This window comes from Vombatus ursinus, unplaced genomic scaffold (genome assembly GCF_900497805.2).
Source record: "Vombatus ursinus unplaced genomic scaffold, bare-nosed wombat genome assembly UNPS02009770.1, whole genome shotgun sequence".
Taxonomy (NCBI): domain Eukaryota; kingdom Metazoa; phylum Chordata; class Mammalia; order Diprotodontia; family Vombatidae; genus Vombatus; species Vombatus ursinus.
Genome location: NW_020949548.1, coordinates 15,580,422 through 15,602,143, shown reverse-complemented (window position 1 = coordinate 15,602,143; position 21,722 = coordinate 15,580,422). Strand labels below are relative to the sequence as shown.

The 21,722-nt window shown below is 37.4% G+C and overlaps 1 pseudogene; it reads right to left on the bottom strand.

Annotated features, from left to right (window-relative positions):
* Positions 1-892: 892 nt before the first annotated feature.
* On the bottom strand, positions 893-1,597 carry LOC114036197 (annotated as a pseudogene).
* Between the last annotated feature and the right edge of the window lie 20,125 nt (positions 1,598-21,722).

Below are 21,722 nucleotides of genomic sequence, written 5' to 3'. Positions count from 1 at the left end.
TAATTTTCATTTCTGGTGTGAGTGATTACCTGTAATTTTTTGTTTGTTAATTGCATTTTCTAATTCTGAAGGTTGTTCATATCTTTTGACCACTTAGTTATTAGGCAATTCTTGGTCTCATATTTTTGTACCAGTTCTCTATAGTAGATTTTATTCTGAGTTACTTGATTAAGCTGTTTCTTCCAGTCTAGTTTCTTATGTTTTTGTTTGTTCAGATGCCTTTTTTTTTTTTTTTGGTAGGCAATGGGGTTAAGTGCCTTGCCCAAGGTCACGCAGCTAGTTAAGTGTCAAGTGTCTGAGGTCGGATTCGAACTCAGGTCCTCCTGACTCCCGAGCTGGTGCTCTATCCACTGTGCCACCTAGCTGTCCATATGTGCAAATGCTTTTTAATTTAAGTAATTCAATTGGTGTATTTTATTTTGTATGAACACCTCAATTCTTTAGTTTAGAATTCTTCTAGCTATAATTGAAAGGTACCTCCTTCCATTCTCTTGATCTCACCCCACTGTGTGGGTGTCATTTTTAAAAAAATGTTATTTTTATATTTAGGTTGAATATCCAATTGGAACTTCTTATGGAAATGCGTAAGTGCTGGTCTAAACATTTTCTTCCACACACATGACCAGTTTTCCATACAGTTTTTGTCAAATAAGGAGAGTCATAGTTTAACAGAAGGTACTGAATGGATGACTAGCATGAACTTTAAAAGTTAATACTAGAGTGGTATTAAGAGATTGATAAGGTAGAATTGAAGCAATTCATAGAGCTTGTGACCTTGGAGGAAAATGTTTGAGGCAACAATAGACATATATTAGAAGAGCTAAAGTATTTAGAGAAAGGTTTATTCTGGTATTGGGAATTTGGGCTTAAAAATGAAATAGTTTTGGAATAATTATATTTCTTGATGTCTAGTTTCAAGTAGCCTACTTTCCATGCCAAGCCTGTTCTCAATATAGTGCTGGTACAACCCCATAGATTTGTAGCTTAATATGAGATCCTCGTTTGTGGCATGGTCGAGGTCTTCAACCATGATATGTTTGAGTTGTACGTTTCTGAAAGTTTAAGGGAAACTTAGTCAAGTTTTCCAAAATGTCATGAAGTTCATTGAACAACATCTCAAGCTCCTCATATTTTGGGTGTACCTTTTGAGAATGAAAGCCAGAAGCAATGCTCTTGCATTCTAGTTCCTTTTTGTCTTCAGTCATTGTACTTATTTTGGTGTTTCCTTTTGATTCCTCTCTTCCTGAGTTCAAATCAGGCCTCAGATACTTACTAGCAGTGTGACCCTGGACAAGTCACTTCACTGTGTTTGCCTCAGTTTCCTCGTCTGTAAAATGAGCTGGAGAAGGAAATGGCAAACCACTCCAATATCTTTGCCAAGAAAACCCCAAATGGGGTCACAGAGAGTTGGACATGACTGAAAAATAGCTAAATAAGAAACACCAATTTTGTTTGCTATAGAAAACCCCACATTGTTGAGAGTCTCCCATTTCAATAATAAACTGTACCAATATTCAGCATTGTCCTTAATTTTTCTCATGTTAACACATAAGACAGTTCTTTTGGAAGTAACCATGCCAAAGTTCTTCACATCCATGACATTAGCTCCCAATGACAAACCAGGTATGGGCTGGAAGAACTCTGCTTTAGGTGCTTGTTAAAGAAAGTGGGGGGATGCCATGAGTTGGAGTTAAGGAGGGAGTGCATTCCAGCTTGGAGGAAGGCCAGGGTGATGAGTGATGGAGTATAGTATTTGAGGAACTGTAAGGAGGACTGTATAGCCTGGTCGGAGAGTGAGTGGTGGAAGGAAGAGTGCTGACCCTTGGAAGTTGGAAAGATAGGTGGAGACTGGGTTTGAAGGACATTAAAAGCTGAACGGAGGAGTTTATGGGTTACCCTAGGAAGCAGTTGGGAGCCATTGGAGTTCACTGAGTTAGGGGAGTCACACGGTCAGATTTTCACTTAAGGAAAAGTCCTTTGGCTACAGTGTGTATAGAATGGAATAGAGCGGGAAGTCTTGAAGCAAGAATATCAGCTACAAATGCTTATTGCAGTAATCTAGGCAAGATGTTAAGGACCTGAGCTAAGGTTGTAATCTGTGTGAGGATGGAGGGAAGGGATGTGATATGTGAGAGATGTTGGGAAATGCTAGGATAATCTGAGTTGTGAACCTGAAACACTGGAAATATGCCTTCTGCAGAAATAGTGAAGTCTGAAAGAGAGAACAGACTTTAGAGGAGCCAGATAATGACTTCTGTTCCTAGACATGTTTAAGATGTCTCCAGAACATCCAGTTTCTTAATATAGCCAATTGGTGATTGGGGGTTGAAGTTCAAAGGGAGAATTGGGGCTGGGTATATAAACCTGGGAGTCATCTGTATAGAAGTTACAGTTAAAACAAAGGGAGCTGATAAGGTCACCAAGGCAGAGAATAAAAAGGAAGAAGGAAAGAAGGTTCAGAATACAACCTTGAGGAATATTCCTAGTTAGGGGCCATGATGTGGCTGATGAGCCCGCAGAGGGGACTGAGAAGTGGTCAGACAGGTAGGAGGAGAACTAGGAGAGAATAGTGTCCTGAAAACCCAGAAAGGAATATTAATAATAGATAGCATCTCTACGGCACTTTAAAATTATGCATGTTATCTCATTTGATCATTCCTGTAACCCTGTGAGATCGGTGCTATTATCACATTTTACAGATGAAGAAACCAAGGCAAACAGCTTAAAGTGACTTGCCCAGGGTCACACAGCTAGTAGGTGCCTGAGGTGGATTTGAACTCAGGTCTTCCTTACTGCAATTCCTGCCTTCTATCCATTGATACCTAGCAGCTTTTTGGAGGAGAGAGGGGAGTCAACTAACAGTGTCAAATGTAGCAGATAGGTCAAGAATGATTAGGACTGAGAAAAGATTCGGTAATTAAGAGATCATGACTTCAGAGAAAGGCAATTTAAATTCAGTGGTAAGGTTGAAAGTCAGATTGCAAAGGATTGAGGAATGAGTAAAAAAAAATCTCAAAAGTGAAATGATTGTCCAGGGTTATATATAGATAGATTATAGACTTGATTAGTTATCAGTTATAAAGTTTTTTGGGTCCTAGTCTACTGTTTCTATTATGTTATGCTTCTCAGCACATAGCAGATCATTGTTAATTTCAATTTACATATTATTTTCATTGTAAATATGAGTTAAGGTTCACTTCTTGGGAAGGTATGGTTATATGTTAAGAGGACTAGATTTAGTCAGAAGACCTGGTTTTGAATCCTGGCTTCTTGGTGTTTGTGAATATGTCACTTCACTTCTGATCCTTAGTTTCCTTACCAATAATGGTAATGGTAATAGTAATACATACTGCTTCAAAGGGTTTTTTAAGTAAACTGACTTAACTTGATAAATTGTGCTAATAGCTCTTTTAAATTAGAGGAATACCTATAATAAATTTGGACTAATATAGTAAAATCAAAGGTAAACTCTGACAAAATAAATTCATTAAATAATAAGTTAATTGTGTAAATTATATCATTTGAATGATGTGTGTATGTGTGTCTGTATGTATGTATGTAATTGAAACACCAGTGGTCTGGAACTCTTATAAGTAAATGTTTTTCCCTTGAATGTTTGGGTTGGATAATGTGTGGTAGTCCGATGCATAAATTTCAGTGTGCTTAAAATCAGAATGGTAAAAATAGTTGAGGTTCTGTCTATTATTCTAGTTTACATATATGTTTAGTGTTTTATTTTCCCCAAGTACATGTAAAAACAGTTTTTGACATTTGTTTTTAAAACTTTGAGTTCCAAATTCTCTCCCTTCCTCCCTCCTCACCCCCCTCATTAAGAAGGCGCAAGCATGTGTAGTCATGCAAAACCTTTCCATAATAGTCATGTTGTGAAAGAAAACATAGACCCCCTCCTCCCAAAAAAACCCCCAAGAAAAACAAAGAAAGGAAAAAAAAAAGTATGCTTCAATCTGTGTTCAGACACCATCAGTTCTTTCTGTGGGGATGGATAGCATTTTTTGTCATAAGTCCTCCACAGTTTGTCTTGGGTATTGCTGAGAGTAGCTAAGTCATTCACAGCTTATCATCTTACAATATTGCTGTTACTTTGTACACAACACATTTAATTTTGCATCAGCTCATGTAAGTCTTTCAAGGTTTTTCTGAGAGCATCCTGCTTATCATTTCTTGTAGCATAATAATACTCCATTACAATCACATATTAAAATTGTTCAGCCATTCTCCAATTGATGGGCATCCCTTCAATTTCCAATTCTTTACAATCAGAAAAGACCTGCTGTAAATATATAAGTCCTTTTTTTTTTTTTTTTGGTGAGGCAATTGGGGTTAAGTGACTTGCCCAAGGTCACACAGCTAGAACATGTCAAGTGTTTGGTCTGAGGCCGGATTTGAACTCAGGTCCTCCTGACTTCAGTGCCGGTGCTCTATCCACTGCACCACCTAGCTGCCTTGTTTTGTTTTGTTTTTTGAATACAGACCTAGTAGTAGTAGTAGTATTGTTAGGTCAAAGGATATGAATAGTTTTATAGCCATTTGGACATAGTTCCAAATTGCTTTATGAAATGGTTGAATCAGTTCATAACTCCACCAATAGTGCATTAATATTTCATTTTTCCCACATCCCCCTCCAACATTTGTAATTTTCCTTTTCTGTCCTGTTAGCCAATCTTGTAGGTATGAGGTAGTACCTTTTCCATTTGACGAATTCTGCTTTTTAAGAAGTTTTTTCTTCAGTGAACTTTTGTGCCTCTTTTTCCATTTGGCCAATTCTGCTTTTCAAGGCATTCTTCTCTTCATTGGCTTTTTGTACTACTTTTACCGTTTGGCCTAGTCTGTTTTTTAAGGTGTTATTTTCTTCAGTATTTTTTTTGTGTCTTCTTTACCATGCTATTGACTTTTTTCATGATTTTCTTGCATCACTCGTGTCTCTTCCCGATTTTTCCTCTACTCTCTTACTTGATTTTCAAAATCCTTTTTGAGCTGTTCCATGGCCTGAGACCAATTCATATTTTTCTTTGAGGCTTTGGATGTAAGAGCTTTAACTTTGTTGTCTTCTTCTGGTTGTATGTTTTGATCTTCCTTGTCACTATAGTAACTTTATATGGTCAGAATTTTTTTCTGTTTGCTCATTTTTCCAGTCTGTTTCTTGACTTTTAACTCTTTGCTAAAGTGGGGCTCGGATTCCAGGGTGGAGAGTGAACTGTCCCAAGCTTCAGGGATTTTTGTGCAGCTGTTTTCAGATATACTTTTAGGGACCTTTAAGTTTTCACTTCTTCCAAAGTGATACGATTTAAGGAGAAGTGTTTACTCCTCTCCTGGCCTGTGCTCTGGTCTGTGAGCGGTCACAAGCACTCTTTGCTTTCCTGGAACTGTGAGGAGGGTGTACTCTCCACTGTGGCCACAAACTCTGGTGTGCTAGTGCTCTTCCTCGCCCTGGGACTGCCCCCCAGGACTGGCACCCAGATCTGAGTGTGGGCAAACCCACAGACTCCTGTAATCTTCTGACCAGTTGTTCAACCCCCTGTCTGTGGACTGAGAGCTCCAGAAGCATCTACTGCAGCTGATGATTCAGTCACTCCCAAGGCCTGCTTCTGGTTTCCTGGGGCTGAGTCTGTGCTGGTGAGGGCCTATACTGGACTGTGCTCCGCTCAGGTGTCTTTGGTACCTACAGGCTGAGAGGTCTAGAAACCACCACTGCTGCTAGTGATTCAGTTGCCCCAAGGCCTGTTCTGGTTTTTGGGGTGGGGGGGTGGGGGCGGTGTCAGGGCTGCACGGGTGAGGTCTGTGCTCCTCTCTCATCCTGGTGCAACAGACCTTACCTGCACACCTTCTAAATTGTCTTTGGCTGGAAAATTATTTCACCCCGTCCTTTTGTGGGTTCTGCTGCTCCAGGAATTGTTTTATGGCATTATGTTTTGGGGAGAACTCTGGTGAAAGTTGCTTTCTTTTCTCTGCCATCATGGCTCTGCCCCATATAGTTATATATTTAAGAATTTTTTTTAAACTGCCAGAACTATAAGTTCTGTCATATAAGGGCTGTCATAAGATCTAGAAAAAAAAAAATCAAACCATCCTTTCAACCTTCTAACCTCTTAGCAGTTTATAAGACACATGTAAAATTCCATTTTGGAGTTGTATTGAATTCTGTAGAGGTTGGTCGATGATGATTAAAAATTGATTCTTTTTTTTTTAAGTGACATAATGGATTCTTAAATAATAATGTAACTTCATAATCACTGAATAAAACTTATTTTTAGTTTTACAGGTCTGACTTAAGAAACTAAAAAGCTGAGAGGTCTTGGCCTTTATTAAGCTTTTGTAAAGGTATAATAGATTGACTACTGAATTTGGTTCAGACCCTGGATATACAACTTGATATTTGCGTGACCTTTAGCTCAGGCTTCTCCTGATTTCCTGGTCCAGACTATGATACCTTTCTAATTTACCCAACTTCTTGGACTATAGTTTCTGAAAAAGGAGGGAGTTGAACTAAATAATCTTTAAAGTCCTTTCTACCTCAAAAATCCCAGGCTGTACACCAGAGCGTAGATTTTGTTTATGCTGTGATTTTTCATGTTTTATTTTCTCTCATAGAGTTTAATTACTTCATTATTTGAGGATTTGATTTTTTCTTCTCAAAATTTTGCTGTTACCAGTGGTAGTTTGTATACTTTTAATGCCTGAAAAGTACACTTCCATGTTATTGCTACTTCTAAGTTATTTGAGCAGAAATAGGCCACACTTATTTCCATCCTACAGTAAAAGGAATTGTTTAATTTGTTCATTAAATTATGTGAAGAAATTTTTAACCTTATGAATTGTTGGTGTCCATAGGTACAATGCACAGAGTTCTTGTGACAACTATTTACTTTAACAAGGGAAATGATCTTCTTAAAAAGTTATCAGTTCTTCTCAGGCTGGAAGAATGATGTTATATTCCTCTTCCTTCTTGGGAATACAAAATCATTCCAGTATCAATGAATAAGCTTTCTTATTCTGAAGAGCAGCATTTTCATTAATTAACAAACTCTTATTAAGTGCCTCCCACATCAAGCACTGGGCTAGATGCTAAGGTTGCAATAACAAAAGTGAAAGTTCTTGCCCTTGATTGGCTCACAGTCTAGTAGAACGGGGTTGGGAGTGGGGAGAGAAGAGGACCATATATAGTTATCTTATAAGATACTCTGAGAGAAGGAAGGGGAGTCTCTAGCAGCTGGGGAGTTAGTTTTCATGTAGGAAGAAGGGAGCCTTGCGGAAAACTAGTGTGATTCTTTGAGGTGATAGTGAGGAGGACAGGCATTCTGGAAATGGGAAGTGGCCAGTGCAAAGGTACAGAGGCTGGAGATGGGAGACTTTTTGTGAGGAACAGAGAAAATGCCAGGAAAAATGACTAAGGCTGGAAGTGTAGGTTGGAACTAGGTTGTGAAGGGCTTTAAAGCCCAAATAGAGTAGTTTATGTTTAATGCTAGAGGTGCCAGTTTGACCATGTTTGACCACTTTGGAACCTCTAATATATTGCTGGAGCCCATAAATGCTAGTCAAGAGGAGTCTGGGATATAGTGGGGGTACAATTGGTACAAACCTCCTCATTTTATGGGTGAAGCTCAGAGAGGTTAAGTGATTTAAGGAGGCAGTATGGCACAGTAAAAAGAACAGTGAATTTGGAATCAGGAGAGATTTGGGTTTTCAGTTTGTCAGAATTGTCCTTTCAGATATGAGTTTCCTTATCTGTAAGATGGGGATGAGTATAGTACCTGTAGCTACCTCTTAGGGTTTTGGTGAAACTCAAATGAAATTTAATGTACATGAAATGTACAGATCTTAAAGCTCTGTATAAATGTTAGCTATTATTATTGATATCCATTATTTCCTAGCTAATAATGTTCTAAACTCTCTGCTGACCTTCAGTGTTGCATTTCCAACTCCTTTCAGACATCTTGAACTGGATGTCCAAGACAAATGTTAAACTCAATATGTTCAAAACTGAACTCATAATCTTTTCCCCTAAAACCTTTCTCCTTCCTTTTATTTTTCTTACTTTTGTCAAAGGCAACATTATCTTCCCAGTCCCTCAGGCTTGCAACCTCGGAGTCATCCTGGACTCTGTCTCTGTATTTCTGTCTCTGTCTTTCTCTTTATCTGTCTCTCCCTCTTCTCTCTTCTGATACTGCCACCACTCTAATTCAAGCCCTTGTCATCTTATGCCAGTATTATTGATTATAATAGCCTGCTAGTGGTCTGTCTGCTTCAAGTCTCTTCCCACTCCATTCCATCCTCCATTCAGCCACTAAAGTGATTTTCCTAAAGTACAAGTCGGGTCCTGTCCATCATCTCCCCACCCCCTAAATAAACTCCAGTGGTTGGTTCCCTGTTGCTTTGCAAGATACTCTGCTTTCAAAGCCTTTCATAACCCAGCCCCCTCTTATCTTTCCATCTTCATGCTCATTACTTCCCTGACAGATACTCTTTGATCCAGTGACACTGGCCTCCTGGCTGTTCCATGAACAAGACACTCCATCCCTTGGCTCTAGGCATTTTCTCTGATTGTCCCCTATGACTGGAACCGTCTCCGGCCTCCACTTTGACTACTGACCTTCCTGGCTTTCTTCAATAAAATCCCAGCTAAAATCCCGTCTTTTATTGGAAGCCTTCCCCAACCTCTCTTAATTCTAATGCCTTCTCTCTGTTAATTATTTCCTACTTGTCCTGAATATAGCTTGCTTTGCATATATTTGTTTGCACATATATATATATATGTACATATATATATATATAGATAGATATAGATATGTTTGTCTCTCTTGTTAGAGTATAAGCTCATTGAGGGCAGGGACTGTCTTTTGACTGTTTTTGTATCCTCAGCACTTAGCACAGTGCCTGGCACATAGTGGATGCTTAATAAATGTTTATTGATTGATTATTTATTAGCTAATAAGAGGCACAGTTGGGATTTTAATCCAAGCCACTTGACTGTTTGATATTTTTTGCCCACCACACTATAATAGTATGATACTTAATGTGATTTCATATTGACTATTTTGGAGTGAAAAATCTTCCTAGCATTAAAATTCCTTTTTGGAATGTCTGGGTTCTACCAGTTTGGAAGATGCTGTTAGAGAGTTGTTATTGTTTTTAAGGATTGATTGCTTCTCAAAATGTGTTTTTATGATTCCATTCTGAGAGGCATATAAGAAGAGTTTCTAAGAATTTCATTATTGAGGCCAAATTAGTAGAACTCTTAATTATCTTTCATTCAGAAAGAAATGTGGAATTAGAGCCTGCCTTATTTCATTCTGACAGGCCTTGTTTATGGCAATACTCTATGAAAGAATCAAGTTCTAATTTAAATGGAGTTAACATAGTTCTTAGTTTCTGTGTTAGGAATACCAGGTTAGTGGAAGTTACAAAGTTTTTAATTAGAAGTCATCTTAACTTTTAAAAAGTCACTCCTTTCTAGATTTTTTTTTAATGTCTTACACCAAACTTTCAGTGCAGATTTATTACTGTGCTAAATATAGGATCTAGAATTCTAACATTTGCAAAAATTTTTGTTTTGAATAGGTTGGTTTTTCTCTTAGGTCTTCTTTCAGTGAGTGATAGAAAGGGTTCAGATTTAACACTTTGCTTTCCTGTTGTAACAATGCTAATGATAACCATTGATGAAACCAGGATTAGTGCCAAAGAAAGGTAATGGTATCCTTACTTTAAATGGCAGCTTGAAAAAGGCTTTGTGAGAAGCTGGAGCTAAAGATACTCTAATAATTGAAAAAGAGAACCCACTCTGATGGGTAGTGTAAGTTTATAATTACGAGCAAAATAGACAACTAGGAGGTTCTCAGCTAGGGTTAAAAGGCGTTGTGATACTAACAATATAACTCTTCTATTAGGAGTTTCCCATCTAGGTGGGAGTCTGTTGTCTTTCTGTGTACTTAAAGGACAAAAACAAAAGTACATTTTCCCAATTACAGTTAGAGATTAATGACTTTATGTTAAAGGTTTTCTCTTGGAGTTTCCTAGTAAATGAGCATTTTCAGTGTTGTGATCTGCCCTTTGAATTATATTAGTTTGGGCTTTTTCTCCAAGAACAGAATCTGACTTCACCTGGATAGTTACTGGAACTGAGGATTAATTTTGCTTTAAGCTTCCTGTTTGAAGAAATGTCACCTTTGGCTTTCCCCTTGCACCAAATCATTTAGTAGAATTTCAGATTGGATGCTTAAATATGGGGTTTAGGTGGATGTGTGATGGATGATTTAAAAAGGTAACCTGAACCTGAGAACCTGAAGTGTAATGTAATGGCAAGACTACTGTATCGGGAGTCAGACCTGCTTGAGTTAACTACTGCCCATGTGATCTTAGGCAAGGTATTTCCTTCCCTGGGCCTTGGTTTTCTCCCATGGAAAATAAGAAGGTTAGACTTGCTCTGTCCATAAGTCTATCATCGTAAGAAATTGTACTGATCTAGTACTGAAGTACCTTACCTTCCATGTTTTAGCTATAAAACAGGCTTTCAGAATCTTTCCCCCACCTTTTCTGAGTGTGTCTGTGTACATATACATCCATAAGTGCATGCCATTATTGATGACTGTTTATAAAAAAGATTCAAAGTAGCCAAAGAGTCCTTTCTTTGGAGACTTTTAATCTGGGCTCTGTTAAACACTTTACTGCCTGTGACCGTGGGCAAATCACTTTACTTGTCTGGGGGATGTTTTTGTAAAATTGATGGACTACAGGATCTCTTAATGTGTCTTCCAGCTCTAAATCCTATAATCCAAAGTTTAATTTTTGGAAAGGATTCTTTTGTTATTTTAAATTAAAGGAATAAGTGCTGTAGAATAAGTGAGAATAAGTGAGCTGTAGGTCATATTCCCCCTTTCCCCAATCTCATTTCTGTTATCTATAATAGAGGTTTTTTTCAATGTATACTATATCTTCTTTTCTTTTCTGAGAACTCTCATTTTTTGAGTCTGACCTGCCTATATTTAGGGATAAGCTATTTTTAGACCAATATGGGAGATCTTTCTGAGCTTGCCATATCATTGTTAGGATTGATGGTAGAAATTTAGATAAGGGCTGTTTAGGGAGTGTTGGGAGGAAATAGTTGGAGGGAAGAAAGATAAACTGATCTGTGACTTTCCTAATGAGGATAAAAGTCCTTTTCTTTCTAAAAGAAAGCGTGGGGTCAAATTCATTTGGGAGCCAGAGAATTGATCTTCTGCGGCTTCAGATGCTTTCTTTGGAGGCTCAAATTTAGTTCTTCACAGTCATCTCTGCCTACGAGAGGTTGCTGGAGACTTTGTCTCAAAGGGCCCACTCTTGGTCTTCATGGATTTTTCCAGTTGTTCAAGGCTCACCTCTGGTAGTATTTCACGCTTCCTTTCCCCATCTGTGTTCTGTACTTTTTGTTTCTGGAATTCATTTATTCAGTAAGTACTAAGTGCCTACTGTGTACAGAGACAACGTGAAAAACCAGCTTTACATGCTTGAGCGGGTATGTGGAAGAAGAAAGGAGTAGTCACATAGATAAGTGTCAAATGATAAGAAGGGAGAGAGTCCTGACAACTAGGGTTCCAGGAGGATGGTTTTCCCCTGGAGTTTGTATTTATTCTGCATATATTTTAAAGATGTAGCTACTTAATGAGTACCCTTACTTTAACAGAATGTAAACTTCTTATGAGTAGGGATTATCTTATTTGTATCTCAGCACCTTGAACATAGTGCCTGGCACACAGCATAAATGTTTGGTAATGATTGATTGCCTATTTATAGATTAGTTGCCAGGGGTTACGCAGCTAGTAAATGGCAGAGTTGAGATTTGAATTCAAATCTTTTGGCTTTTAGACAAGTATTCTGTCTACTAGACAATGCCTCTAGAAAAAGGAGAAATTTTTTAAAAAAATTTTAAGACGTGTGGAACAGAGAGTACATTTATCTTCCAAAAGGTGGAGGAACCAACAGGGGGAAGTTCTGGATCTGATTCTTACCAACATCGAACCACTGAGGCAGATAGAAAAGGTAAGAATCTTGAAGGAGAGCCAGGAGTAATTTAACAGGTACCCTAAACTTTGGGAGAACTAAAATTCTACTGAGAAAGTCAGTGTAGGAGGGGTGGGAAGTTCTCAGCTTTGAAATTCTGAAGACCCAGGAAGAAGTAGTTGCTATCAAGAGGAAGAAATCAATATCGAAAAAAGCTGAAAGATGGAAACATTAGGGAGATAGCAGAAGGGAAGTGAATAAGTCTGACAAAAGATACTGTAAGAATAAGCATTAGCTAATTCTAAGTTTGAGCGTTTCTGGGGCTAGTTAGGAGGAATAAGGACTACAAAAAGAAGGTCCTAGAAGGAAAAGAGAAGAATCAAAAAAGTGGTAAAGGCCCCTCACTGCTCATGGTAGATGGGACAGTGGTAACTGATGACAGAGAGAATGCAGACCTGTTTAGTTCTTTCTTTGCTTCTATTTTCAGTGTCATGAAAAGGACAGAAAAATGGCTAAGAGGGATTTGATGCCCAAGATAAGATTGTGGATAGTCAGAGAGCATGTAGCTGCCACTGATGAATTTGTCACCTGGCCAAGATAAATGGACATCATCCTTGTGGGTTCTGGGCATTTTAGGAGAAGACATAGTGCATGATAGCTGTCTAAGAGTATTTGAAGAGCAATTAGGTTTGGGTTTGAGAGGGCAGAATTAGGAGCAATGAGGTAGAAGCTTATAAAAACCTCCATTATATTTCTGCAATCAGTTTGTAATACTTAACATCTGGGCTTTTTTAAAATGTGTCTTGCTTTTAGGTTTTGACTCTTAGGTTCTTAATTCTTTATTTTGTTCATAGGGCAAGGTAATCTACCTTGCTAGAATAACTCCAAATTCAAACATCTTTCCTCTCTCAAATGTTCTCTGGAATAAGTAAACTAGTTGATGCCCTTCATTAGTCTAGGAAATCATGCATGATTCCGAGCGTAGTACAGTTATAAAATTACAGAGCTGGAATGAGTTCTAGTGAGTGGACAAACTCCTTACCTGAATGGAGCATGAATTTCTTCTGTCCTGACAAGTGGTCATTCAACCTCTGCTTGAAGACTGTCAGTGATGGGGAGCCTTTAAGTCAACCTCTTTTCGTTTTTTGACAGCTCTAATTGTATAGGAAGTTCTTCCTCACATTCAGCAGAAACCATCCTTCCTGTAGCTTCTGTCTGTTAGGCTTTAATTCTGTAGGTTAGGGGTGGGGGCCTCTGAAAGAGAAAGGATTAAATAAAATTATTAAATAGCCTTCCAGTATTTTTGGTCAGATCAGTATTTAAATCAAGTTCTTTCCCCATAATCCTTTACCCTGTCTGGCCTCCTATAAATAGATAGCACATATTGCCTGGCATAATAGTTCTCAGCCTTTTCAGCTATAGGGACTGCCCTCTACCCTGGACTTTAAAAACTTTACTACAATTTTTTGTTTTTATCATTTTCATTTCACTAGCTGTGTGACCCTGGGCAAGTCATTTACCTGTTGGCCTTAGTTTCCTCAACTGTGAAATGGGGATAATGATAGCATCTAACTTGCAGGGTTTTTGTGAAGATAAAGTGAGATAATATATAAAACTCTTAGCACAGAGCCTGGTACATAGTAGACATCTTGTACATGATTATTACTTTCTTTTCCCCTCCCCAAATATGTTCTTTCCCCTTCCCAGAGTGTCATATCTTGTAACGAAGAATTTTTAAAAAGTGAAGGAGGTGCATTTTTTAATGTAAAAAAATTTCACTGACCTCCATATGATACTAATTATACTGTTAGTATGTATTAATTGATAAAATACATGTATTTTTGGGATACATTGTTCTCCACAACTTGTATAGTGTACATATAGTGCCTAAAAATGTACTTGGATTATAAATTTTGACACCAAACAGATCTGCTCAATAGTAATAAACATTAACTAAATTGTGTTTGCAGCCTTAATGTTTAGAAAAGCTTTTTTTGTTGGGGAGGTGAGGTGTCATTTAGATAACTCATAACTCTTTAAAATTCTTTGTGGGTACGCAGAGCCAAGACGGTGGAATAGTGGGGAGCAGTAGGTAGAGCTTCTTCCCCACCTATCCCTTGATTCTTCCAGACAGATCTAGAAAATGTAACAAACTGAATCTCCACCCTGATTCAGTCCTTGGGCTGTGTACTGAGAGAGGAGCAGGTTCAGAAGTAAGATGCAGTAGGGTGACTTGGATACCAGGAGCAAAGTAGGGTCTCAGTTCCAGTATCTAGCCCAGTTTGAACTCTACAGTTGGATAACTTGGCTGGACCAAAGCAGAGCTTGCAATTCTGTTACTGAACCAATAGAGCTTCCATCTGGCTAATAGTGCTGAGTCTAGCAGCTGTCTACTGTTGCTTGGAACCAAACTCAGGTCAGGAACTTGCTTATCTCAGTCTAGAGGGACAATGATCATTGCCTTGAATTAGACTACTTTGGGAACACTGAAAGCTTCCAGGTCCCTGGCCTGAGCTGTCCCGGAGAGCCTGGAACAACATAAAACTTGATAGCCCAAGAAAGCAGGACTAGCTCAGAACTTCCCCCCAGAGGTATGCAGAGCCTAGCCCTAACATCAAGTCTGAAGTCAGGAAATAGACTGAAAGAATGAGCAAACAAAAAATTATCCCATCATAAAGAGTGACGTGGACACTTGAGATACAGATTCAGAGGAGAATTACTTCAAAACATCTACAAGCAAAGCCTCAAAGGAGAACATAACTGGAGAACAAATTCAGCTAGAATTCCTGGAAGAGATGAAACAAGAGTTAAAAAAAAGTTAAAAATGTTTTTGTCAATGAAATGAGAACACCAAAGGAAAAAGCTGGAAAAGAAATGAGAACTATAGAAGAAAGAACTGGAAAGGGAGTAAAAGTTGGCACAAGAAGTAACTTTTCCTAGGCAACAAAAACTCCCTGAAGATTAGGTTAGATCAAATAGAGGCCAAGGACATCGTGAGACAACAAGTAATATTAAAACAGAGTCGAAAGACTGGAAAAAAAAAAGAACAAGTAAAATATTTTATAGCAAAAATAACTGACCTGGAGAACAGAACAGGAAGAAAAAATTTAAGGATCATCACACTACCTGAACACCATGACTGAAACAACATTCTGGATAACATATTTCAGGAAATCTTACAAGAAAACTGCCCAGGTTTCTTAGACCCAAAGGGCAAGTAAAAATAGAAGGAACTCACCAATAACCTTCTGAAAGAAACCCTCAAATGAACTTCCAGGAACATTATAGTAAAAATTCAGAGCCTGTAGGTTAAAACAAAACAAAAAAAAAAGATACTACAAGCAGCCAGAGAGAAAGAATTCAAGTACCAGGGAGCCATAGTTAGGATCACACAATTAGCAGCTGGCCCCAAAATGGAGCAGAGAGCTTGGAATATGATATTCCAGAAGGCAAAGGATCTGAGTTTACAGCCAAGAATAACTCACCCAGCAAAACTGAGTATAATGTTACACAGAGGAAAAGTGGATCTTAAATGAAGTAGAGGACTTCCAAGCAAGCCTGGTGAAAACACCAGAGCTGTGGAGAAACTTTGAAGTACAAACACAGGAGTTAAGAAAAACATAAATGTGAGTTAATAATTAGAAGAGATTAAACAAGGACACACTGTTTGCATTCCTGCATGGGGAGATGAACCTCATCATTATGGGTCATAGAGGGAGGCCTGTGGAGTGGTTCTATTTTCTCTTACTGATAATAAAACAAGAATGGAAAGAGAAGTCAAGAGGAATACACTGGTGGGGGAGGGGAAGAAGGGAAAGGAAGGCTAGAAAAAATTATCACATATAATCAACACAGACTAGGAAGGCAGAGCTGAGGGGAATATCTGACACTTGAACTTTGCTTCCATTAGAATTGGTCATAGGAGGGAAGAACACGAGAAAACACACACACACACACACACACACACACACACACAGAGTTTTGTATAAAAATACATTTCACCCAATAGGGAAGTAGAGAAACAGAGGGCAAAGGGGGAATTAAAGGGAGAGTAAATTAAGGGGGTGATTAGTCCTAAGCAAAACAAATTCTAAAAATATATAATAATATTTTTTTTTTGAGGCAGCAAAGAATAGGAATCTGAGGAGGTGGCTGTCATTTGGGGAATAATTGAACAGTTATGGTATAGTTATGTGATTTTTATTGTACTGTATGAAATGATGAAGGTGATGGTTTCAGAGAAACCTGGGAAAACTGAACTGTTGCAATGTGAAGCAAACAGAACTAGGAGAACAATTTGTTCTGTGACAACAATATGGTAAAGACAAATTTGAAAGAACTAGAATGAATGAAATCACCAACTGTAATTCTAGAAGACTAATGATGAAACTACCTACTTTCTAATAGAGAGAGAGGAAGGATTCAGAGTGAAAAATGAGATATATTTTTTTGGGCATGGCCAGGGGGACATTTGTTTTGTTTGACTATATACATGGTTGTGACAGGGTTTTGTTTTTTCATTTGTTCTCAGTTGGGTGGGTAGGGTTGGGGTGGAAAGGTGAGAAGGCAGATTTTCATTAATTGACTAAATAAACATACACACACACACACACACTCTCTCTCTCTCTCTCTCTCACTTTGCAGGGAGTTTGACCTTATGGCTTTTTTTCCCCCTCAGATTTCCCTGTAGGCAAGCAGAGATCTAGAGCTGCTCTCAGAATTTGTAGGTGCTTAATAAAAGTTTGTTTCTCACACTGTAAAGCATTTTAAAAAGTAAAAGCTGACTCTTCTTACAATGACAGTTTGTTTAAAGCTACCATAACAGCTGCTTAGTGTCAGATAGAAGCCATGTTACCAGGAACCAGAAAGTGCTGTTAGGTTCTTCTCACCTCTCATTCACTTCCATAGGACCTTCTTGACATTCTGTTGACATATAAGCTGAGCTGTGCAAAATCACCCAGTAATAAACTTTTAAAAAAGAGCTTCAGCAATATAGGCATAAAATAGTATCCTGACTAGGCATGCCTGTTCTCTTTCTCTATTTGGAAAGCTCTTAGTGAATAGGCAGAGGTGGAGACAAATAAAGAATGGGTGTATCATTCAGCCACTGGATGGCAAAAGGTAGAGATTGCCTATGCTAATTCTCAAACACCTAGGATACTTAGTGGATGGCATATACTAGGTACTCAGTGAGCACTTGGTCAGTCTTCACAATTTGGCTTCACATTTTCCTTAAATTTCTTATTCACTCACTTATGGTCAATTGCACATATAAAATTTCTAATAAAATCTTATTCTGGTACCTTCATGTGTATGGAGGTGAACTTGGTTTCTCTCAGGCCATTCCATTGGAGCTTATGCTGGAAAGACTTTTTTAGAATGTGGGCGCAGGGAATACTCATCAGATGAACATCACCAAAACATCATCAGTGTCTTGGACATGCAAACTCATGAATTCTCTAAGGTGTGGAAGGATTCCAGTTTTTGTTAGTGGCAGGAGAGAGTAGCAACACTGAAGAAATCATAGATTGTTTGAAGTGCAGAAGTAAAATATATTTGGTTTGGCTTGTTCTCCATAAAAAAATTGTTCAGATCTTTGGTATCCTTCATTAATTAATAGGCACAGTAAACAAAAGTAAATTTCAGCTTTGCTCCTGTTGAGCTAGAAACTATTCTGATTTAGTGCAGACTGAATTATTAGATTTTTACAGTAAATTATTGAGATTAAATTGAAAGAGCAGAACAAATGGTCAGAGACTATCAATTTTCTGAAACGTTTTCTCTGGAACATCCTGATGTTTTAGGGAAATCACATGCCTCATTCCCTTCCCTTGAGTGTTGCTGATCCATCATGCTGTGAATCATACCATGAAATTTAAAGAGATAAGGAAAGCACTCCTGGAGTTAGGGCTCCAAGCCTATGGATTAAGGGCTTTCTTACACTTTAACAGTGTTAGGAAATCTTGATATGTTTGAAACTACTAAGATTTACTCCATTTAAAAATGGCAGCAATGGTTGTACTTTTGAAATAGGATTTTAGAAAGTTTCCCAAAGGTAATATAAATACTAAAGTATGCTTGTAAAAAATGTTCTGGTCAGCATTCTGAGTTGGCAGCCAAAAAAAGCTAATGTGACCTTAGGCTACATTAAGAGAGATATAGTGTCCAATACTAAGGAGATAATAGTCTAACCATACTCTGCCTTGGTCAGATCATGGCTGGAATATTGCTCTAAGTGACACATTTTGGGAAAGATGTTGCTAAGCTGGAGAGTGTACAGAGGAGGACTATGAGAATGATGAAGAAACTTGAGATCTAAGATCGGGTAAAGGAAATGGAGATGTTTAATTTGTAGAAGACTTGGGGAAGACACACTAGTTATCACTTAAATGTATATATTTTATAAATTAGAATATATACGTGCATATATATATTCAATATATTAGAATATTGGGGCAGCTAGGTGGCACAGTGGATAGAGCACCGGCCCTGAGGTTAGGAGGACCTGAGTTCAAATCCGGCCTCAGACCAAACACTTGACACTTACTAGCTGTGTGACCCTGGGCAAGTCACTTAACCCCAATTGCCTAAAATATATATATATATATATGTGTGTGTGTGTGTGTGTGTGTATATACATATATATATATATAAAAGAACATATGTATACACACATTTTGTTGGAATATATACACATATTTTATATATTAGAATATATATACATACACATGTGTATACACATACATACATACCCATTATATATATATATATATATATACACATACACAGGCACACATACATACACATATACACATGTATATAATTTTTTTTTTTTTTTTGCTTGGCCCTAGTGGGGTATGAGCAATATAGGGAAATTGTAGAGAGGAAGCTTTAGGCTTTGGTGTAAGGACAAACTTCTTGCCAGAAACAGGACTTGGTCATGTGAGGAAGGAAGTAGTGAATTTCTCCTCCTTGGAGGCTTTCATGGAAAGACCTTAGGGCTGCTTTTTGGCTATATTATAAGGGAAATTCCTTTTCAGGTATGAGTGAGTAGTGTTATCTCTCTAGAAAAATATAAAATCCTTAGGGTTAGCAACTGTTGCAATTTTTCTTTTTTTGTTGGTGCTGGCAATAGTCGTGCCCTGAACATAGAAAGCCCTATTTTTTGTTTGTTTGAATTGAGTTGAATTAGATGGTCTCTGAAATTTTGTGATTTTTGTAATTTAGACAATGGAGATTTTATTCGGCATAGTAATTTTTCTTAAAACCTTTTGTCCAGTGTTCTGGTTTTAATGAAACCCAACTTTTAAGTGTTTGATTATTGCATTTCATTTGTAAAGTTGGACATTTTAGATATATGAATATATTATAAAACATTTTATACAAATAAAAACATTTAAATAGAAAAATATTAATTGCTCCTGGGTAGGCTGTGCTAATGTGATAAAACTTATAGTACTACCTAAATTAATTTACTTACTCAGTACCATACCAATCAGACCGCCAAAGGATTATGTTATAGATCTAGAAAAAAAATGACAACAAAATTCATCTGGAGGAACAGAAGGTCAAACATATCAAAGGAATTAATGAAAAAAAATGTGAAGGAAGTGGGGAGAGGGTTTTCGTAGTACCAGATATCAAAGTATTCTACAAAGCTCTAATTGTCGAAACAATTTTGGGCTGGTTAAGAAATAGAGAGTTTGATCAGTAGAACAGATTAGGTATATAATATTATAGATCCCAACTATTGGAGCAAGAACTCACTACTTGACAAAAACTATTGGGAAACCTGGAAAGTAGTGTGGCACCGTGTGCCAAGATAAGCTGCAAATTAGCATATGATCTAAACATCAAGGGTGACATCGTAAGCAGAGGAGCATGGAAGGAAGTTACCTATATGACCTCTGGATAGGGGAAGAGTTTGTGACCAAATGAGATAAAAAGGAAAATTTTAATTTAATAAAATTTTTTTTAAAAAATTTGCACAAACAAAACCAGTGCAGTTAAATTTAAAAGAGAAATGGGAAACTGGGGGAAAATAATTGCAGTAAATTTCTATCGTAAATGTGTCATTTCTAAGCCATATAGGGAACTGAATAAAATTTATAAGAATAAGAATCATTCCCCAATTGATAGTCAGTGGATGTGCATAGGCAGTTTTCAGAGGAAGAAACCCAAATTATTAAGAGTCATATAAAAAAATGCTCAAAATCACTAATAATTAGAGAAACACAAATGAAAACAACTGAGATATACCACCTCACACCCATCAGTTGATAAAGTTGACAAAAAGGAAAATGAAAAATGCTGGAGGGGCTTTGGGAAAACAGGTATTTTAATGCACTATTGGTGGGGCTGTGAATTGGTTCAGCCATTGTGGAAAACAATTTGGAACTATACCTAAAAAGCTATGAAATTGTGCATATCATTTGAGCCAGTGACACCACTACTAGGTCTGTTCCCCAAAGACATAGAAAAAAGAGGAAAAAAATCCACACGTACAAAAGTCTTTATAGCAGCTCTTTTTGTGGAGGCAAAGAATTAGAAACTGAGAGTGCCTCAGGAAAGGCTAAATGAATTATAGTATACATATGTGGAAGTGTATGTATGTGCTAGAATACTATTATGCTGTAAGAAGTGGGGCTGAAGGGAATGATTTCAGAAAAACCTGAGATGACTTGTATGAACTGATACAAAGTGAAATGAGAAGAACCAGAAGAAAAATTTATATATAACGTCAGTATTGTAAAATGATAAACATCTTTGAAAGACCTAACCACTCTGGTCAACAATTGACCATAGTTCAAAGGACTCATGATGAAGCATGAAATACCCATCCAGATAGAAAGCTGGTGAACTCAAGAGTACACATTGAAGCATATTTTTTCCTTACTTTTTGTTTTTGGACAAAGCTGATTTGGGAATTTATTTTGCTTAGCTGTACATGTTAGTAGCAGATTTTGTTTTTCTGGCCTCAATGGGTGGGGGAAGGAAAGAATTTGGAATATAAAATAAAATTTAAATTAAAAAATAAAACATTTCCCATGAAAGAAGTAGTTTCCACTTCCTCAGCACCTCTTTCTCCACCATAGACTAAATTGAAAACATTTTTATCAAGGAAAGGGGTTAAGCTGGTGATTAAGGCCTAAGGCGTATTGTACGTTGCAATAGTGGAAATCTTTGTAACATTTTTCCTTCATTCTTTTATTCTTTTTTTTTCATCTGCCCCTACCCCCACATTCTTACCTCTCTCTTAAGAAATTTCTAATATTCCTGGAAATTAATCAGTAGCTATTGAATAGACATCATTTACTACACTAGATACTGGGGGAGATGCAAAAGAAGTATTCAACTTAATTTTTTGTTATTTATTGAAAGGGACCTTGGGGATCATCTCTTTTGATCCCTTCATTAATACATATGAATAAAATCAGGTCCAGAAAATTTTAAATGATTTGCCCAAGGTTGCACTGCTAATGAATAGCAGAGTTGGATTAGAGTACAAGTCTGTTGACTTGCTGGCATTTTCCCTGAAATGACACTGGCTTTTTCTGCCCTTATGTTTATAATCTTGGGTGAACAGACAGTGTATACACACACACACACACATGCATATATATGTATGTGTGTGTATACATATATATGTATATTTTCATATGTGAACCCTAGAATCTTTATTATATACAACCTAGTTTTTTTAAAATATATAATAAATTTTACATTTTGCT